This window comes from Salmo trutta, chromosome 10 (assembly GCF_901001165.1).
Source record: "Salmo trutta chromosome 10, fSalTru1.1, whole genome shotgun sequence".
Lineage (NCBI taxonomy): Eukaryota > Metazoa > Chordata > Actinopteri > Salmoniformes > Salmonidae > Salmo > Salmo trutta.
Window position 1 is genome coordinate 37,867,326 of NC_042966.1, and position 20,358 is coordinate 37,887,683.

Sequence of the window (20,358 nt, forward strand, 5' to 3'; positions counted from 1 at the left end):
TGTGGAGGTCCTGAGCTAGCATGGTTATATGTGGTCTGAGGTTGTGGCTAGTTGGCCGTACTGCCAAATTCTCTAAAACGACATTGTAGGCAGCTTATGGTAGAGAATTTAACATGAAATTCTCTGGCAACAGCTCTGGTGTACATTCCTGCAGTCAGCATGCCAATTGCACGCTCCCTCAACTTGAGACAACTATGGTATTGTGTGACAACTGCACATTTTAGTTGACTTTTAGTGTCGCCAGCACAAGGTGCACCTGTGTAATGATCATACTGTTTTAATCAGCTTCTTGATATGCCACACCTGTCAGGTGGATGGATTATCTTGGCAAAGGAGAAATGCTCACTAACAGGGATGTAAACAAATGTATGCACAACATTTGAGAGAAATAAGCTTTTTGTTCGTATGTAACATTTCTGGGATCTTTTATTTCAGTTCATGAAACATGGGACCAACACTTTAGAGGTTGTGTTTCTATTCAATAGAACTGTGTGTGGTTATGATATTTAACACTCCCCAGAGAACTCTCCTCAGTCTTTGTTGACCGTACATTTTTACATCTTAAAGACACACAAGGCTTCACTGCATGCTACAGCACTTGTCGATAACAAATCTAGTAGAGATTTTGTTTTCAGAGAAGTATACAGTCATAAATCAGCAGGGTGATGTATACAGACACTCCCTACTGTCACAGCAGTAGGCTACATGCTGGTCTCTGTGTGTCTCTCTGTTCTCCCCCAGTTTACTGATTATATACACACTTCAACAAAGCGGTTTAAATACCTATTTCCTGTTGACATGTAATACAGTCCTCAAAAACATATACATTACTCACTACCCGTTGTTGATGTCTGCCTATATATATATATATATATATATATATATATATATATATATATATATATATATATATATATATATATATATATATATATATATATATATATATATATATATATATATATATATATATATATATATATATATATATATATATATATATATTACTTCTGAAAAACAATAAGGTGGTAGCTTCCATTGTGAAATGTTGTTCCATATTCTTTGGAGTGTTCACTGTAAAAACCTTTTGATGGTTAAATTGAATTCTAGGGTGCTCAAAGGTGTGGAGATCCATTGTAGTTTTTAGACATTGTAGGCAGGTGTGAGTTATTACCTATATGTTACAATGCAGAAGCACAAGGCAATTATAAACCACTACTCTAAATGATCGATGGTCTGTTAACATGCTCCTGTCTGTGTGTCTCAGCCCAGACGTAGGTTGAAACAGCTGTTGTCAGTCCTCTACGGGTGTCACACAGAAAAGCTGGTGTGTCAGTCCTCTACGGGTGTCACACAGGACAGCTGGTGTCCCAGAGTCTGTCCTCTACGGGTGTCACACAGGACAGCTGGTGTACCAGAGTCCATCCTCTACGGGTGTCACACAGGACAGCTGGTGTGCCAGTCCTCTACATGTGACATATAGGACAGCTGTCGTCCCAGTGTCAGTCCTCTACGGGTGAGGGACAGGACAGTCATTAGGGTGTGGATGAAGGGAGGCAGAGGATATAGGGATGAAAGGAGGATAGAATGCTTGCTCTCTCTCTCTCTCATCAATCTCTTCATATTCAGATTAATATCCTGTCCCGTGAAAGTAACACAGTTCAATCAGATTTAACCCAGACAGAATTACTAAAACACAAACTCTCTACAGTCCGCGCCCTAGGATGACATGATATCATATTTCTACCACAGCAGCAATCAGTACATCAGCCTGTGCCTTACGTCCCAAGTGGCATCCTATTCCCTGTGTAGTGCACTACTTTAGACCTATGGGCCCTGGTCAAAGTAGTGAACTATATAGGGAATGGGCTTCCATTTGGGACACAGACAGTGACTCAGCAGCAGAGGTGCCACAGCGGCCATATTAATTATTCTTTGGTCATTCTGGGTGAATTCTCTGATCCAATGTGGATGGAAGACAACAGCATTTAACAGACCACCCAGCAGAGCACTTTATGTGGATGGTAGGCTACTGTATTTAACAGACCACCCAGCAGAGTGCTTTATGTGGATGGTAGGCTACTGTATTTAACAGACCACCCAGCAGAGCGCTTTATGTGGATGGTAGGCTACTGTATTTAACAGACCACCCAGCAGAGGGCTTTATGTGGATGGTAGTCTACTGTATTTAACAGACCACCCAGCAGAGAGCTTTATGTAGATGGTAGTCTGCTGGATGGTCTGTTAAATACAGTAGCCTACCATCCACATAAAGCACTCTGCTGGGTGGTCTGTTAAATACAGTAGAGTGCTTTATGTGGATGGTAGGCTACTGTATTTAACAGACCACCCAGCAGAGTGCTTTATGTGGATGGTAGGCTACTGTATTTAACAGACCACCCAGCAGAGAGCTTTATGTGGATGGTAGTCTACTGTATTTAACAGACCACCCAGCAGAGTGCTTTATGTGGATGGTAGTCTACTGTATTTAACAGACCACCCAGCAGAGTGCTTTATGTGGATGGTAGTCTACTGTATTTAACAGACCACCCAGCAGAGTGCTTTATGTGGATGGTAGGCTACTGTATTTAAAGCACTCTGCTGGGTGGTCTGTTAAATACAGTAGCCTACCATCCACATAAAGCACTCTGCTGGGTGGTCTGTTATGTGGATGGTAGGCTACTGTATTTAACAGACCACCCAGCAGAGTGCTTTATGTGGATGGTAGGCTACTGTATTTAACAGACCACCCAGCAGAGAGCTTTATGTGGATGGTAGTCTACTGTATTTAACAGACCACCCAGCAGAGTGCTTTATGTGGATGGTAGGCTACTGTATTTAAAGCACTCTGCTGGGTGGTCTGTTAAATACAGTAGCCTACCATCCACATAAAGCACTCTGCTGGGTGGTCTGTTATGTGGATGGTAGGCTACTGTATTTAACAGACCACCCAGCAGAGTGCTTTATGTGGATGGTAGTCTACTGTATTTAACAGACCACCCAGTGCACCAGTTAGGTTCGGATAGAGGATTGGCTCCACCCAGTGCACCAGTTAGGTTCGGATAGATGATTGGCTCCACCCAGTGCACCAGTTAGGTTCGGATAGAGGATTGGCTCCACCCAGTGCACCAGTTAGGTTCGGATAGAGGATTGGCTCCACCCAGTGCACCAGTTAGGTTCGGATAGAGAATTGGCTCCACCCAGTGCGCCAGTTAGGTTCGGATAGAGGATTGGCTCCACCCAGTGCACCAGTTAGGTTCGGATAGAGGATTGGCTCCACGCAGTGGGATCGTTTCAAATAGAGGTCGATCAATTATGATTTTTCAACGCCGATACTGATTTATTGGAGGACCAAAAAAAGCCGATACCGATTTTTAATCTGCTTTTTATTATATATATGTGTGTGTGTGTGTATGTATGTGTGTATATGTATATATATATATATATATATATGTATGACAATTACAACAATACTGAATGAACACTTATTTTAACTTAATACATTATTAAAATCAACTTAATCTCAAATAAATAATGAAACATGTTCAATTTGGTTTAAATAATGCAAAAACAAAGTGTTGGAGAAGAAAGTAAAAGTGCAATATGTGCCATGTAAAAAAGCTAACGTTTAAGTTCCTTGCTCAGAACATGAGAACATATGAAAGCTGGTGGTTCCTTTTAACATGAGTCTTCAATATTCCCAGGTAAGAAGTTTTAGATTGTAGTTATTATAGGACTATTTCTCTCTATACCATTTGTATTTCATATACTTTTGACTTTTGGATGTTCTAATAGGTACTTTAGCATTGCCAGCCTAATCCCGGGAGTTGATAGGCTTGAAGTCAAAAACAGCGCAATGCTTGAAGCACAGCGAAGAGCTGCTGGCAAATGCAGGAAAGTGCTGTTTGAATGAATGGTTACGAGCCTACTGCTGCCTACCACTGCTCAGTCAGACTGCTCTATGAAATCATAGACTTAATTATAACATAATAACACAGAAATATGAGCCTTAGGTCATTAATATGGTCAATTCCGGAAAATGTCATTTTGAAAATAAAACGTTTTATTCTTTCAGTGAAATACGGAACTGTTCCGTATTTTATCTAACGGGTGGCATCCCTAAGTTTTTAATATTGCTGTTACATTGCACAACCTTCAATGTTATGTCGTAATTATGTACAATTCTGGCAAATGAATTACCGTCTTTGTCACATCCTGACCAGTAAAGGGGTCTATTTGTTATTGTAGTTTTGTCAGGATGTGGCAGAGGGTATTTGTTTTCATGGTTTTGTGTATGTGTTTAGTTAGAGGGATACTTTGTGTAGAGTTTCTGGGGTTTATTGGTGTAAGTGTCGATGTAGAGGGGGTAGATGATTTAGGTGGTTCGGGGTGTGTGTGTGTATTGTAGAGGGGTATTTGATTTATGTGTTCCAGGGTGTTGGGTATGTTCTTGTGTTTGTATTTCTAAGGGGCGGTTCTAGTTTTGTATTTCTGTGTTGGCCTGGTATGACTCTCAATCAGGAACAGCTGTACATCGTTATTGCTGATTGAGAGTCATACTTAGGGAGCCTGTTTTCACCTGTCACTTTGTGGGAGGTTATTTCCGTGTTTAGCTTTATGCCTTACAGGACTGTTTATCGTCGTTGTGTTTTTTGTATACGTGTTTTGATTTCCCTTCTTTGTCCTAATAAAAGAAGATGAGTGTACATATACCCGCTGAGTTTTGGTCTCAACCCTACGACTACCGTGACAGTCTTTTTTTGTTAGGAAGAAATGGTCTTCACACAGTTCGCAATGAGCCAGGTGGCCCAAACTGCTGCATATTCCCTGACTCTGCTTGCACAGAACGCAAGAAGTGACAATTTCCCTAGTTAAAATGAAATTCATGTTAGCAGGCAATATTAACTAAATATGCAGGTTTAAAAATATATACTTGTGTATTGATTTTAAGACATTGGTGCAACGACAGTGCTTTTTTTTTGTGAATGCGCTTGTTAAATCACCCGTTTGGCGAAGTAGGCTGTGATTCAATGATAAATGAACAGGCACCGCATCGATTATATGCAACGCAGGACAAGCTTGATAAACTAGTAATATCATCAACCGTGTGTAGTTAACTAGTGATTATGTTAAGATTGATTGTTTTTCATAAGATCAGTTTAATGCTAGCTAGCACCTTGGCTCCTTGTTGCATTTGCATAACAGGTAGTCAGCCTGCCACGCAGTCTCCTCGTGGAGTGCAATGTAATCCTCCATAATTGGTGTCCGATTTTGTGTTATGAAAACTTGAAATCGGTCGAACTCTAGTTTCAAACCAGTGATTATTCTTTTCAAATTAGTCACAGTGCTGCACGTCTTTTGTATCCTTCTGCAACTGTAGTTGAGACAGAGTGCTACAGAGCTTTGTCTGAACCACTGTAGTAGCTAGCTACAGAACTGTCTGTGCACTCTTAGAAAAAAGGTGCTAAGCATAACCATAAAAACCATCTTCGGTATGTCCCCACCCTTTTTGGTGCTAGGTTGAACACTTTGCAGAGGGTTTTCCCTAGAACCCTCTATGTAGTGTTTTTCATAGGACCCCCTGTATATGGTTCTACCTAGAAACCTCTATGAAGGGTTCTACCAATAGAACCTTTCAGATGATAAAATGGCTTTCTAGAACCCGCTATGAACAGTTCTATCAGCCTTTTAAAATTATTATTTACAGTGCCATGATAAATTAATTTTTTCTTTCAGATTTCTGTATTTTTTTTATATACAGAATGTTATCAGATCTTCAACCAAAACCTAATATTAGATAAGGGGAACCTGAGTTTATTAATTTATGCAACACCCAATTCCTTTGTGTGGAAAAAGTAATTTCCCCCTTACACCAAATAACTGACAGTGGTAAGGGCAGGTAGAGGGTGATAAGGGTAGGTAACAACACATCTGCCACGCTGGTCCCGTGTGGCTCAGTTGGTAGAGCATGGTGTTTGCAACGCCAGGGTTGTGGGTTCGATTCCCACGGGGACCAGTACGTACATTTTTTTATTTATTGTTTTATGAAATGTATGCATTCACTACTGTAAGTCGCTCTGGATAAGAGCGTCTGCTAAATGACTAAAATGTACAAATTATCCGCAACATGGGGGCCCCTCAGGGGTGCATGCTCAGTCCCCTCCTGTACTCCCTGTTCACTCATGACTGTACGGCCAGGCATGACTCAACACCATCATTATGTTTGCTGATGACACTGAAAACGATAGACAGCCTATAGGGAGGAGGTCAGAGACCTGACCGTGTGGTGCAAGGACGACAACCTCTCCCTCAACGTGATCAAGTCAAAGGAGATGATTGTGGACTACAGGAAAAAGAGGACCGAGCACGTTCCCATTCTCATCAACAGGGCTGTAGTGGAGCAGGTTGAGAGCTTCAAGTTCCTTGGAGTCCACATCACCAACAAACTAACATGGTCCAAACACACCAAGACAGTCGTGAAGAGGGCACGACCAAACCTATTCCCCCTCAGGAGACTGAAAAGATTTGGCATGGGTCCTCAGATTCTCAAAAGGTATAACAGTTGCACCATCGAGAGCATCCTGACCGGTTGCATCACTGCCTGGTATGGCAACTGCTCAGCCTCCGACGCAAGGCACTACAGAGGGTAGTGCATATGGCCCAGTACATTACCGGGGCCAAGCTTCCTGCCATCCAGGACCTCTATACCAGGTGGTGTCAGAGGAAGGCCCTAAAAATTGTCATACTCCAGCCACCGTAGTTATAGACTTTTCTCTCTGCTACCACACGGCAAGTTGTACCGGACCGCCAAGTCTAGGTCTAAGAAGCTTCTAAACAGCTTCTACCCCCAAGCCATAAGTCTCCTGAATATCTAATCAAATGGCTACCCAGACTATTTGCATTGCCCCCCCTCCCCCTCTATCTATGCATAGTCACTAATAACTCTACCTACATGTACATATTACCTCAACACCGGTGCCCCCACACATTGACTCTGTACCAGTACCCCCTGTATATATATATATATATATATACAGGCTCCTCAGGTTATTTTACTGCTGCTCTTTTAATTATTTGTTACTTTTATCACTTTTTCTTAACTGCATTGTTGGTTAAGGGCTTGTAAGTAAGCATTTCACCTGTTGTATTTGGCGCATGATTGTGCCATCTTTAGCTGCAATTACTGCAACCAAATGCTTCCTGTAGTTGTTGATCAGCCTCTCACGTCGGCCCACTCTTGCATGCAAAACTGCTTTAACTCAGTGACATTTGTGGGATTTCAAGCATGAACTGCTTGTTTCAAGTCCTGCCACAATATCTCAATTGGGATTAGGTCTGGACTTTGACTTGGCCATTCCAAAACTTCAAATGTGTTGCTTTTTAACCATTTTCATGTAGCCTTGTGTGTTTTGGATTGTCTTGCTTCATGACTCAGCTGCTCTTCAGCTCACAGATGGCCTGACATTCTCCTCTAGAATCCTCTGATACAGAGCAGAATTCATGTTCTATGGACAGCTGAGTCAAAAGTATGACTTTTAGGACGACATGGGTCCCATTATCGGCCAAAATTCCACAGCGACGTGTGCGACTGTTCAACAACTACAGGAAGCCTTTGGTATGCAATTGTTGTTATTCACTCGGGTTCCTTTTATCTAATATTAGGTTTTGGTTGAAGATATGATAACATTCAGTAGAGAATTTGAAAGTGGGCAAATAATTGTTCACACCACTTTATCATAAGGCCTTTCTTTGAGGGCCTGGTTATACCCTAACACAGTGGTGTTGGGATACTCCTACTTTACAGGCTACATCAGGCCTGCAAGTCACATTATACTGGCTTGCAGGGTGATATTTAATTCCTATTGGAATCCAGCCGGAGTTAGGATATCCAACAAGTGGAGAGAATTTTTTTTTTTTTTATCACCCGCATGCTGCATTCAGAATGACTGCCAGTGTAGGGAAAACTAAATACTAAGACTACCTCAATCATCTAAACTGGAACAAACATCTCAGTAACTGGTGCAAGTCCAACTGCTAACAGATTGGTTTGGTTTAGAAAAATGTGCTGTATGCTATTTATCTTTGTGTAACAATGTTTATCAATCAATGTATATGCAAAAACGCACATTAAAATAAACAATTCTGAAAATCACCCTGCAATAGAGCATGCTGGGAAATAGGATATGGTTCTATGTAGAACCCTTCTTGCTTTCCAAAGAGTCATCAAAGAACACTTTCTTCCAAAAACGATATTAAAAGTTATAGGTATAACCCTTTGCCTTACAAACAACCCTTCCAAAAGGGGTTCTTCAGATCAAAACGATTCTTGGTAGAACCCTATCCCTCCGCAACAAACCCTTTTTGGAATTGTTATTTCAAAAAGATTGTATCTTCAAGGACATGGCATCCCCAAACCCCCCAACTCCGTGTGATTTTCTTGTTAGGGATTATTTGGCAGCCATGTTTGATACTCGTTGTCATCATACTCACCGTGTCAGCGCTTGTGCACATGTACTGTTGTACATCTGTAAGCAGATTGAAAGATGGGTGTGGTAGCACTCTATACAACTGCTGTGAATCTGTTTTGGCAGTACTGTTAGCTGTTGTTTTGTCAGTTATCTAACCAGAGTTGACTAGGGGAGGAGAAGATTGGAGAGGTGGTTTAGCGGGGGAGGATTGGGGGGGTTGGAGAGGTGGTTTAGCGGGGGAGGATTGGGGGGTTGGAGAGGTGGTTTTAGGGGGGGAGAGATAATGGATGGGGGGAGCGGGAGAGATACCAGAAGAGACATCTCTTCTATCCCTCCGTCTTGAAATTGCTGTGTGGGTTCTGGTTCTAATTAGATAAGAGAAACATAACTGTGGAAGAATGTGTGTGTGTGTGTGTGTGTGTGTGTGTGTGTGTGTGTGTGGAATTGCCTCCCTCCCGCAGGTAGCTTTTAGACTGACATTTAATCTCAGATTTGAGAGAAGAGAGAAGAGATGAGGAGAGAGGGAAGGGAAGAGAGACGGAGACGAGGGGGTTGTTTCTGTGTGCAGGAACGGACTGAACTTTCTCTCTCTCTCTCTTAGATGCACATGATGAGTTAATGGTGATAATGATTCCACACCATTTCAGCTTCCTAATGAGACATTGACCTTGGGCGTAGCTTCAGGTCTCTAGTGGTACGAGCCACACCGTGTGGAATAGTGATGAGGTGCCAGGTTGCAGGGGGATTTCCCACATTTCCAAATATGGCTGTGGAAGTGCCTCCTCTCCCTGGCTCGAGTGGCTTGCACCACTGTGTAAGCCTGCACACAGATAACAGCTCATCTGAAAGGCAAATGGGCTACACACACACACACACACACACACACACACACACACACACACACACACACACACACACACACTGAATTGCCCTCCCTTGAGGACACTCAGGCATGGCAGTTTTGACCCAATAATTGACAGCAGCTTAGCAGAGGCATGTAATGCAGTGCCGTACCGCAGTTTCACAGGGCCCCCGTAAGGTCTTAGCAAGGGCCCCCCTCCCCCTAACCCAATATTGTTTTGGGGTGGGGGGGTGCAATGTCTAGCTTCCTACAATTACCCACATTTTACCATGGGGCAAAGATGACAAAAATGTGCAGTTTTATAGCTAATTTCATGCTATTCTAAACATTTTGCAATGAGGTTGAGATTTTTGTATTTAAGTCAAATTTCCTTTAATTCTACACTGCCATAGAGCAGATGGGGACATTAGCAGTTTTATAGCTAATCTCATGCTCTTTTGCAATGAGGCTGAGAGAATTTAGCATTTTGAAAGCAAATTTCCTGCTTTTCTACACATTTTTCCAGGAGGCTGCTTGAAAATGTTTGTTTACAGCAAATTTTGTATAATTCTAAACATTTTTGCCATAGCATATGAACATATGTAATGCCCACTTACAGAGGAGATGGAAGGGAGGATAACATCAGAGATGGACCATAGGAATGGAAGAATAGCTGGATTTCTGTGCTGCATGGGTGGATTTCTAATGCAGTCTTTAGCATTTGGCAATGATGTTCAGCATCAGTGCTCATTCAAATTCTTCAGAGCTGCCGTTGTAACGTGTGTGTGTGTGTGTGTGTGTGTGTGTGTGTGTGTTCAGCTGGAGGCTTCCTTGCAGTCTGATGGAACAAGACACGTGGGTACTGGGTAGTAAATTGCTTTTGTATGTGTGAGAATTGTGTTTGTGGTAGCTGACATTTTTCTTGTGTACAGTGCATTTGAAAAATCTTCAGACCTCCTTGACTTTTTCCACATGTTATGTTACAGCCTTGTTCTAAAATTGATTTAAAATATTTGTTGAGGAAAACAATGCCCCATAATGACAAAACCAAATGTTTTTTTTTTTTTTTTTTTACATTTTAGCAAATGTATTAAACAAATACCTTACTTACATATGTATTCAGACCCTTTGCAATACGAGCTCAAGTGCATTCTGTTCCATTGATCATCCTTGAGATGTCTCTACAAATTGGAGTCCACCTGTGGTAAATTCAATTGATTGGACATGATATGGAAAGGCACACACCTCTCTGTATAAGGTCCCACAGTTGACAGTGCATGTCAGAATAAAAACCAAGCAATGAGGTGGAAGGAATTGTCCGTAGAGCTCCGAGACAGGATTGTGTCGAGGCACAGATCTGGGGAAGGGTACCAAAACATTTCTGCAGCATTGAAGGTACCCAAGAACACAGGCTCTTCCTAGAGCTGGGCGCCTGGCCAAACTGTGCAATCGGGGGAGAAGGGCCTTGGTCAGGGAGGTGACCAAGAACCCGATGTTCACTCTGAAAGAGCTCTAGAGTTCCTTTTGTGGAGATGGGACAACCTTCCAGAAGGACAACCATCTCTGCAGCACTCTACCAATCAGTCCTTTATGGTAGTGGCCAGACGGAAGCCACTCCTCAGTAAAAGGCACATTTTGAGCCCTCTTGGAGTTTGCCAAAAGGCTCCTAAAGGACTCTCAGACCATGAGAAACACGATTCTCTGGTCTGATGAAACCAAAATGGAACTCTTTAGCCTTAATGCCAAGCGTCACGTCTGGAGGATACCTGGCACCATCCCTATGGTAAAGCATGGTGGTGGCAGCATTGTGGGGATGTTTTTCAGCGGCAGGGACTGGGAGACTAGTCAGGGTTGAGGGAATGATGAACGGAGAAAAGTAGAGATCCTTGATGAAAACCTGCTCCAGAGCACTCAGGACCTCAGCCTGGGGCGACGGTTCACCTTCCAACAGGACAACGACCCTAAGCACACAGCCAAGACAATGTAGGAGTGGCTTTGGGACAAGTCTCTGAATGTCCTTGAGTGGCCCAGCCAGAGCCCGGCTTTGAACCCGATCAAACATCTCTGGAGAGACCTGAAAATAGCTGTGCAGCGACGCTGTCAGGTTGGATGGGGAGCGCTTGAGAGGATCTGCAGAGAAGAATGGTAGAAACTCCCCGAATACAAGTGTGCCAAGCTTGTAGCATCATACCCAAGAAGACTTGAGGCTGTAATCGCTGCCAAAGGTGCTTCAACAAAGTACTGAGTAAAGGGCCTGAATACTTATGTAAAAGTGATATTTTTTTTTTTTTTTTTTTTAATTTTTTTTTTTTGAAATTTGCAAACATTTTATATTATTTTTTTTTTTCGTCATTATGGGATATTTTGTGTAGATTGAGGGAAAACAATTTAATCAATTTTAGAATAAGGCTGTAATGTAACAAAATGGAGAAAGTCAAGGGGTCTGAATACTTTCAGAATGCGCTGTATATTATACTACTGGAGTGCTATATACAGGGATGGTGTTGGTGGAGGCATATAGGATGCAGGGTGACTGATATTAAGTATGATACAAAAAGAGGACATTGAGAACCATGGGACAGACTGGGTCACCTTGATAGCTGGCAGCAGGGTAGTAAAATCCATACGCCAGCCGAGTTAGACCCTCTTAGTTGGCATGGAGACCAGACGGCCACAGACTTACTGCCATTCCATATCCCTCCACACCTGAATACTGTAATCAGGTGTAACCTTGACATTTTCAGTCAGGTGTGTGTGTGTACACATACTTATCTTTTCCAAATAGCACCACAGCACAAGGAGAACATTAGAGGACGTATGAAGTTCACCTAATAATTCAACTTCTTCTAGAGGAGCCTGTGAATATCTCATGGTTTCTGATCTCATGTGTGATCACTCACCCACAACTGAACTAAAGGGTCATGGTCTCTCTCTCTCTCTCTCTCTCTCTCTCTTGCTGCCAGTCTCTCTAGCTAGCTACTGTAGTTTGTTTGGCAGGGTATGGCACAGCAGGGCTAAATGAGCCACATGGCCACGTTGAATTTTTAATTTGCACCCCCTCCACGAGATGACACTGGTGGTGTTTATGTAGGCACAACCGACGGCGAGTCACGGCACCGATGCACACTTCCACCCCCTCATTCCTCATGTCTTTTAAAAGGACAGGTCACAGTGTTCTCAGAAAGGATATTGTGATTAGTTTTATTTCAACCAGAGCTGGATCCCTCAGGTGTGTCTGCATGCCCCTGAGTGTGTATGTGACTTGATATTGAAGGTTGCACTGTGACCTTTCAATTACACTTGTCATACTGTAATTGCTCCAGTCAGATAAAACAATAAAATGCCCCCCCCCCCAAACCCTGCTACAGTAGCCTTCCCTTATTAGCCTCCTTCACAACATTTGACCAGGGGGTAGATTTTGGAAAAATCCACTGAGATCACTGGGAATTCAGCCCCGGACAACAGTTTTCAGTCAGCCCCTTATTTAATCAAAGACGCAGCACTAACACACACACACACACACACCTTGAACTTCATTTCACATTTGCTCATCCCCTCACTTTCTCAGAACATTGCCTTGGGGTCAGTCAAGCTAGGGAGATGTTCAACTCCACACATTTTGAAGATAAATATTTCACATACTGGCAATGCTGCACCAACAGCATGTCTATGTGACCGAAACGAACATCGTACTGGATGTTCCAGCGTACTATCAGTGTATCCCAAATGGCACCCTGTGGGCCCTGGACAAAAGTAGAGCACTATATAGAGAATAGGGTTCCATTTGGGACACAGCCCATGTTTGAGTGTGCATGGGTTCCCATCCCATTCCTAGCAAGCTAAAATGCTGTTGCAGTGAAGCTGGCTTTGCTCATCTCCTTGGAGCAGCTTTGAAGCACTGATGCTTCGCCAAGCAGACTGGATCCCCCGGGGGAGGGTGTGTGTGTGTGTGTGTGTGTGTGTGTGTGTGTGTGTGTGTGTGTGTGTGTGTGTGTGTGTGTGTGTGTGTGTGTGTGTGTGTGTGTGTTTTAATCTCTGAAATGTAAGATGTGACTGAGGCATTTGTTGACAACCATGTTGTGCACTCTTGAATTGCAATTTAATTAAACATATTTAAATAAGCATGGATTCATGTCTTAGTAACAATCAATGAAAGCAATATAACAGTAGAAATATTAACCTCATGGGCAGTAATGTTTACCCCGTCCAGACTGCTGGGCAGTAATGTTTACCCCGTCCAGACTGCTGGGCAGTAATGTTTACCCCGTCCAGACTGCTGGGGAGTAATGTTTACCCCGTCCAGAGTGCTGGGCAGTAATGTTTACCCCGTCCAGAGTGCTGGGCAGTAATGTTTACCCCGTCCAGACTGCTGGGCAGTAATGTTTACCCCGTCCAGACTGCTCTGACCGCATCGCATTAGTCTGCTCCACTACTTTATATTCTGTACACAGACACAGACCACATACGTACTCATGCATGCAGAACCACACAGTGACATGGGGTGTTTTATCTCTGGTCCTGTGTGAAGCCTCTGGGTATCTCCTTCCCTCTTAACCCCTCTCTTGATTTAAGCTGGAACAGAATCTCTCTTCCATTCCCTTTGATGAAAATGGGAACATTTCCTACTGAACAATTCAGAGTATTATGAGGGACAAGATGAGGATATGTTGGTATCATTAAGAATCCATTTCCATGTTTCATTAGGCTCGATGGATCTGTTTGATCTGTATTTGAATTAGCTCGAACGATTTAAAGACGAGGCCACATTTTTAAGTACATGGTTATAGCAGATGAGCCCAAGGAGCCACCTGTGAACATAAGGCTTAAGCCTCTCCCTAAAAAGCTTTGTGACTGTGTACAATCATCTTTTGCCAATTCACCTGTAAAATATTGACTTGCTGAATGGGAGCGTGTGTGTGTAGTTTAATCTGTTTGAGTCCTGCTAAATTAACAACTTGTGTTGCTGATTTTGAGTATGAATTAAGATCAGACAATTTGACATGTTAATAATTTACCTAGTCCTTAACCCCGTGTGTGTGTGTGTGTGTGTGTGTCACTGGTGATCGGGAAACTCCTTCCTCTATTAGCTAGGTCGCTTATTACCATATTCGAGGGCCACTCTGATGATTAGCGGTTGCCGAGGCGGAGGCCTGCAATTTTTGTTTGTGTGTTACTGGAGCGAATCAGGTGAGGCTGGCTCTCTGGGCTAATGATGTGATTTCTGAGTGTGTGTGAAGACTGTACAGCATGCAGTAGAGAGGTGGGTAGAGGAGCAATTAATGAACGTTCCTACTTCAGTAGATCTTCTACACAAGTTATTTTTTTACATCGATGAATCAACTAACCGTTTAACTAGGCAAACTTTGGTGCCAGTTGATTGCAGCCTGTGTAAGCGCGTACGGAGTCTTTTTGTCCATGTTTGCGTGTCTACATGAGGGAATTTGGTTGTCAGTTTCGGTGTGTGTGTGTTTTTACTACTCTAGAAACCTGCTGGTTCTGGCTGCGGCAGCAGCATCTTCTAAATGTGGCACATGAGACGAGACTAGACCTGTCTGATGGTGGTTGCATATCTCTCACACACCGTAGTGATCCTGTCATCTGATGGCTGTTTATTCAGCGTGTATAAATACATGGGTCTCTCTCTCTCATGTATGTATCTGTTTGTCTCCCTGGTGTATTCAGGAGGATTACTATGGCTGGATAGGTTCCACTGAATGAGTTTGTTTAGTAGTTAATGCTGCCTTATATAACAGCACATACACATAGAAGGGGGAGGGGGGTGGAGAGGGAGAGACAGACAGGGATATAAATAGGTTGGTCCCAAGGAAACCCTAAAAGCAAACTCAAGCCTATTTCTCTCTTTGGTGTGTGTGTGTGTGTGTGTGTGTACATGTGTGGATTTCTTCCCTGACTGACAGTGTAGAGACAAAGAATCAGTGCATCTGTGACACAAAACGTTCATAAAATATGTATTTGCTGTGCTTATAATTTTCTATAAACAACTTATGCTTACTTGTCCTCATCATATTGAATCAAATCTAGCATTTTTTTTATTTATACATATAAATTAAACATAACTGATGCACATCAATGCATTTCACAACCTCTCTTTTAAACATTTCTCTCACAGCAGATATCCTGTATTTACACTCCCGGCCTCTGTCCTTCCTGCAGATGGTATATCCTGTATTTACACTCTCTCCTTCCTACTCTGTCCTTCCTGCAGATGGTATATCCTGTATTTACATTCTCGCTCTCCCTCTCTGTCCTTCCCCTGTCCTGTTCCACTTCTGTTTTGAAGTCATCTTAAAGTTACAAGCATCACGGTGACAGACATCAGTAGGCATCCCTCATGCCATGTCTCTCAACATCATAAAGCACACCATTACCAAGAGACTAGAGATGCCCTCCCTCCCTTCAGTATCTGACAGCTCTGTCAGGAAAAGGTTAAAGGACAAAGTAGAAGAGAGGAACTCTGTGTGTGGGAGGGGAGGAGTGAGAGTTCCAGGATATAGAGGTTGGCTGGGCACCTGGTTGGAATTAGAGGGTGGTTTTATGCCCTGGGGCAGGGTGATTTGGTTACCATATGGACCCGGTTCTCTATCTGCACCTGGGCAGTACACAGATGACAAGTGCACAAGCATGTACAATTACAGTGGGGGAAAAAAGTATTTGATCCCCTGCTGATTTTGTACGTTTGCCCACTTACAAAGAAATGATCAGTCTATAATTTTAATGGTAGGTTTATTTGAACAGTGAGAGACAGAATAACAACAAAAAAATCCAGAAAAATGCATGTAAAAAATGTTAAAAAATGATTTGCATTTTAATGAGGGGAAATAAGTATTTGACCCCTCTGCAAAACATGACTTAGTACTTGGTGGCAAAAACCCTTGTTGGCAATCACAGAGGTCAGACATTTCTTGTAGTTGGCCACCAGGTTTGCACACATCTCAGGAGGGATTTTGTCCCACTCCTCTTTGCAGATCTTCTCCAAGTCATTAAGGTTTCGAGGCTGACGTTTGGCAACTTGAACCTTCAGGTTCCTCCACAGATCTTCTATGGGATTAAGGTCTGGAGACTGGCTAGGCCACTCCAGGACCTTAATTTGCTTCTTCTTGAGCCACTCCTTTGTTGCCTTGGCCGTGTGTTTTGGGTCATTGTCATGCTGGAATACCCATCCACGACCCATTTCCAATGCCCTGGCTGAGGGAAGGAGGTTCTCACCCAAGATTTGACGGTACATGGCAGCATCCATCGTCCCTTTGATGCGGTGAAGTTGTCCTGTCCCCTTAGCAGAAAAACACCCCCGAAGCATAGTGTTTCCACCTCCATGTTTGACAGTGGAGATGGTGTTCTTGGGGTCATAGGCAGCATTCCTCCTCCAAACACGGCGAGTTGAGTTGATGCCAAAAAGCTCCATTTTGGTCTCATCTGACCACAACACTTTCACCCAGTTGTCCTCTGAATCATTCAGATGTTCATTGGCAAACTTCAGACGGGCATGTATATGTGTTTTCTTGAGCAGGGGGACCTTGCGGGCGCTGCAGGATTTCAGTCCTTCACGGCATAGCGTGTTACCAATTGTTTTCTTGGTGACTATGGTCCCAGCTGCCTTGAGATCATTGACAAAATCCTCCCATGTAGTTCTGGGCTGATTCCTCACCGTTCTCATGATCATTGCAACCCCACGAGGTGAGATCTTGCATGGAGCCCCAGGCCGAGAGATATTGACAGTTCTTTTGTGTTTCTTCCATTTGCGAATAATCGCACCAAATGTTGTCACCTTCTCACCAAGCTGCTTGGCAATGGTCTTGTAGCCCATTCCAGCCTTGTGTAGGTCTACAATCTTGTCCATGACATCCTTGGAGAGCTCTTTGGTCTTGGCCATGGTGGAGAGTTTGGAATCTGATTGATTGATTGCTTCTGTGGACCGGTGTCTTTTTTACAGGTAACAAGCTGCGGTTGGGAGCACTCCCTTTAAGAGTGTGCTCCTAATCTCAGCTCGTTACCTGTATAAAAGACACCTGGGAGCCAGAAATCTTTCTGATTGAGAGGGGGTCAAATACTTATTTCCCTCATTAAAATGCAAAACAATTTATAACATTTTTGACATGCGTTTTTCTGGATATTTTTGTTGTTATTCTGTCTCTCACTGTTCAAATAAACCTACCATTAAAATTATAGACTGATCCTTTCTTCATCAGTGGGCAAACCTACAAAATCAGCAGGGGATCAAATACTTTTTCCCCCCACTGTATTCCCTGGCTTGCACATTTCTTCGCCCTCCTTCACTCTGCCCCTCCTTCACTCTGCCCGTCGCTTTCATTTTTTTTATTTACACACACACACACACAGTCAAAAGTTTGGACACACTTACTCAATCATGGGTTACATTTTTTTTTAAACTTTTTTCTACATTGTAGAATAATATTGAAGACATCAAAACTATGAAATAATACATGGAATCATGTAGTAACCAAAAAAGTGTTAAACAAATCCAAATATTTTTGAGATTCTTCAAAGTAGCCAGCCTTTGCCTTGATGACAGCTTTGCACACATTTGACATTCTCTAAACCAGCTTCATGAGGTAGTCACCTGGAATGCATTTCAATTAAAACAGGTGTGCCTTGTTAATTTGTGGAATTTCTTTCCTTCTTAATACGTTTGAGCCAAACAGTTGTGTTTTGAAAAGGTCGGGTTGGTATAGAGAAGATAACCCTTTTACCAAATAGGGCTAGTCCATAATATGGCAAGAACTGCTCAAATAAGCTAAGAGAAATGACAGTGCATCATTATTTTAAGACATGAAATCCTCTGGTTTGACCGACATTCAAGTACTTTGAAAGTTTCTTCAAGTGCAGTCGCAAAAAACATCAAGCACTATGATGAAACTGGCTCTCATGAAGACCGCCACAGAAAAGGAAGACCCAGAGTTACCTCTGCTGCAGAGGATAAGTTCATTAGAGTTAAGACACATCTTAACATCAACTGTTCAGAGGAGACTGCGTGAATCAGGCCTTCATGGTGGAATTGCTGCAAAGAAACCACTACTAAAGGACAACAATGGTTCCAACTTCCGTGTCTTTGTGAGACCTCCAGGCTATGTAAGGGATATTTGACCATCAAGCAGAGTGATGGAGTGCTGCATCATATGACCTGGCCTCCACAATCTCCTGACCTCAATCCAATTGAAATGGTTTGGGATGAGTTGGACCGCAGACTGAAGGAAAAGCAGCCAAAAAAGTGCTCAGCATATGTGGGAACTCCTTCAAGACTGTTGGAAAAGCATTCCTTATGAAGTTGGTTGAGAGAATGCCAAGAGTCTGCAAAGCTGTCATCAAGGGAAAGGGTGGCTACTTTGAAGAATCTCAAATATAAAATATATTTTGATTTGTTTAACCCTTTTTTGGTTACTACATGATTCAATATGTGTTATGTCATAGTTTTGATGTCTTCACTATTGTTCTACCATGTAGACAATAGTAATAATAAAGAAAAACCCTTGCATGAGTAGGCCTGTTCAAATGTTTGACGTGTGTGTGCGCACAGTGGTTCTTCCTTTTAAAATTTGCGTCATACTGCAGCACAGCTTGCGGGGTGCCGCAGAATTCTATGGCACGTTATTTATCTGTCAGCCATTGTTGCCATTAATGCTAGTTTGACCACCAAGAGGGCGTCTTTGAACAGTTAAGTTATTGAAATGACATGGAGCTGTAGACCTAAGAGTTCTGTTTACTCTAGCTGGTTTAGTGGAATTTACTTATTGGCAAAATAACAAAGGAAGCCTTCAATAATTAAACAATGAATAAACCACAACATGCCGGCTAAAGCGATTGAATTCACGAATGCATTTGACTGGTTTTAAAATTGGCTGTACAAGAGATTTTTTTAAAACCTTTTTTGTTGTTTGAACCGACCTATGAGATTTGTTTTTAAATTATAGTCTTTGTTATGCTGTAAGAAATGTAACTTTAAATAAATTGATTCATATTATGGTGTTTCTGTTCCACGAATAACAAATTAATTTTACAGTAGTCTATGTATGCCTCAGGGTTTCCGTTAGGAAAATATGGCGCTGTTCAACATGACCGGTAGGGAGTAGTCCTAGGCTACTAAGTGACTTAGTGAAGAGAAAAATAATCCTAACATTTCCACAACCTAATTGTAGGTTAACCAAAACCCCAAAATACAAATCTGATTTAATTTATCAAGATCAGTCCCCATGCTTGTCTCAGAGCAGTGCGAAACGGTGCTGAAATAGTTGACCACACGCGGGTAGTCTATTGCTTCAAATCCTATTATAACAATTGGATGACTTTTGGGTGTTTAAGTAAGCAACCATTTGTTGCCTTCATTAGCCTACTTTATTCCAATATTTCTGTCATTTAGTGATTTATTGCCATTGTAATTCATTATGGATCCATCCAGATGTGTTTGGAAAAGAGTGCATTTAGCAATAGAGATGGGAGAAGTGACATGCCTCGCAAACAACTATTAATACACTTTAAAGTCCTTAAACTCGGCAAGACTAGTGTCCTGCTGATAGCCCATCAAGGGTGGATGGCTTCTTTTAGTATTCTTAAAAGAACTCCAGGACAGAGAAAAGAAAGGACCCTTGAATAATTCAACAATGTTTTTTATTTTACCTTTTATTTAACTAGGCAAGTCAGTTAAGAACACATTTTTGTTTACAATGACGGCCTAGGAACAGTGGGTTAACTTCCTTGTTCAGGGGCAGAACGACGGATTTTTACCTTGTCAGCTCGGGGATTCGATCTAGCAACCTTTCGGTTACTGACCCAACCACTAGGCTGCCTGCCGCCCCGTAAATAAATAAACTGCAACATGTCGGCTAAAGCGATTTGAATTCACGAATGCATTTGACTGTTTTTAATATTGTCCATCAACCAAAAACATAGCATCTACCGTGGTAGAAATGTTATTGAATTTGAAAAAAAAATCCATATGTTTATTAGGCCACTGTGCAGTGTACAATACAACCCTCTCCTTCTCGGCAAGAGTCTATTGTCCTGCTAATTGCTCAT

At 42.4% G+C, this 20,358-nt stretch overlaps 1 protein-coding gene and 1 non-coding gene across 3 annotated transcripts in view; both read left to right on the top strand.

The window, feature by feature from the left end:
- Positions 1–20,358, top strand: part of LOC115201684 (brain-specific angiogenesis inhibitor 1-associated protein 2) — a 140,111-nt gene that overhangs the window by 16,102 nt on the left and 103,651 nt on the right. The gene's annotated exons all lie outside the window — the stretch shown is intronic.
- Positions 5,942–6,016, top strand: trnaa-ugc (transfer RNA alanine (anticodon UGC)). Its single transcript has one exon. It is a non-coding gene; the product is annotated as a tRNA-Ala (tRNA).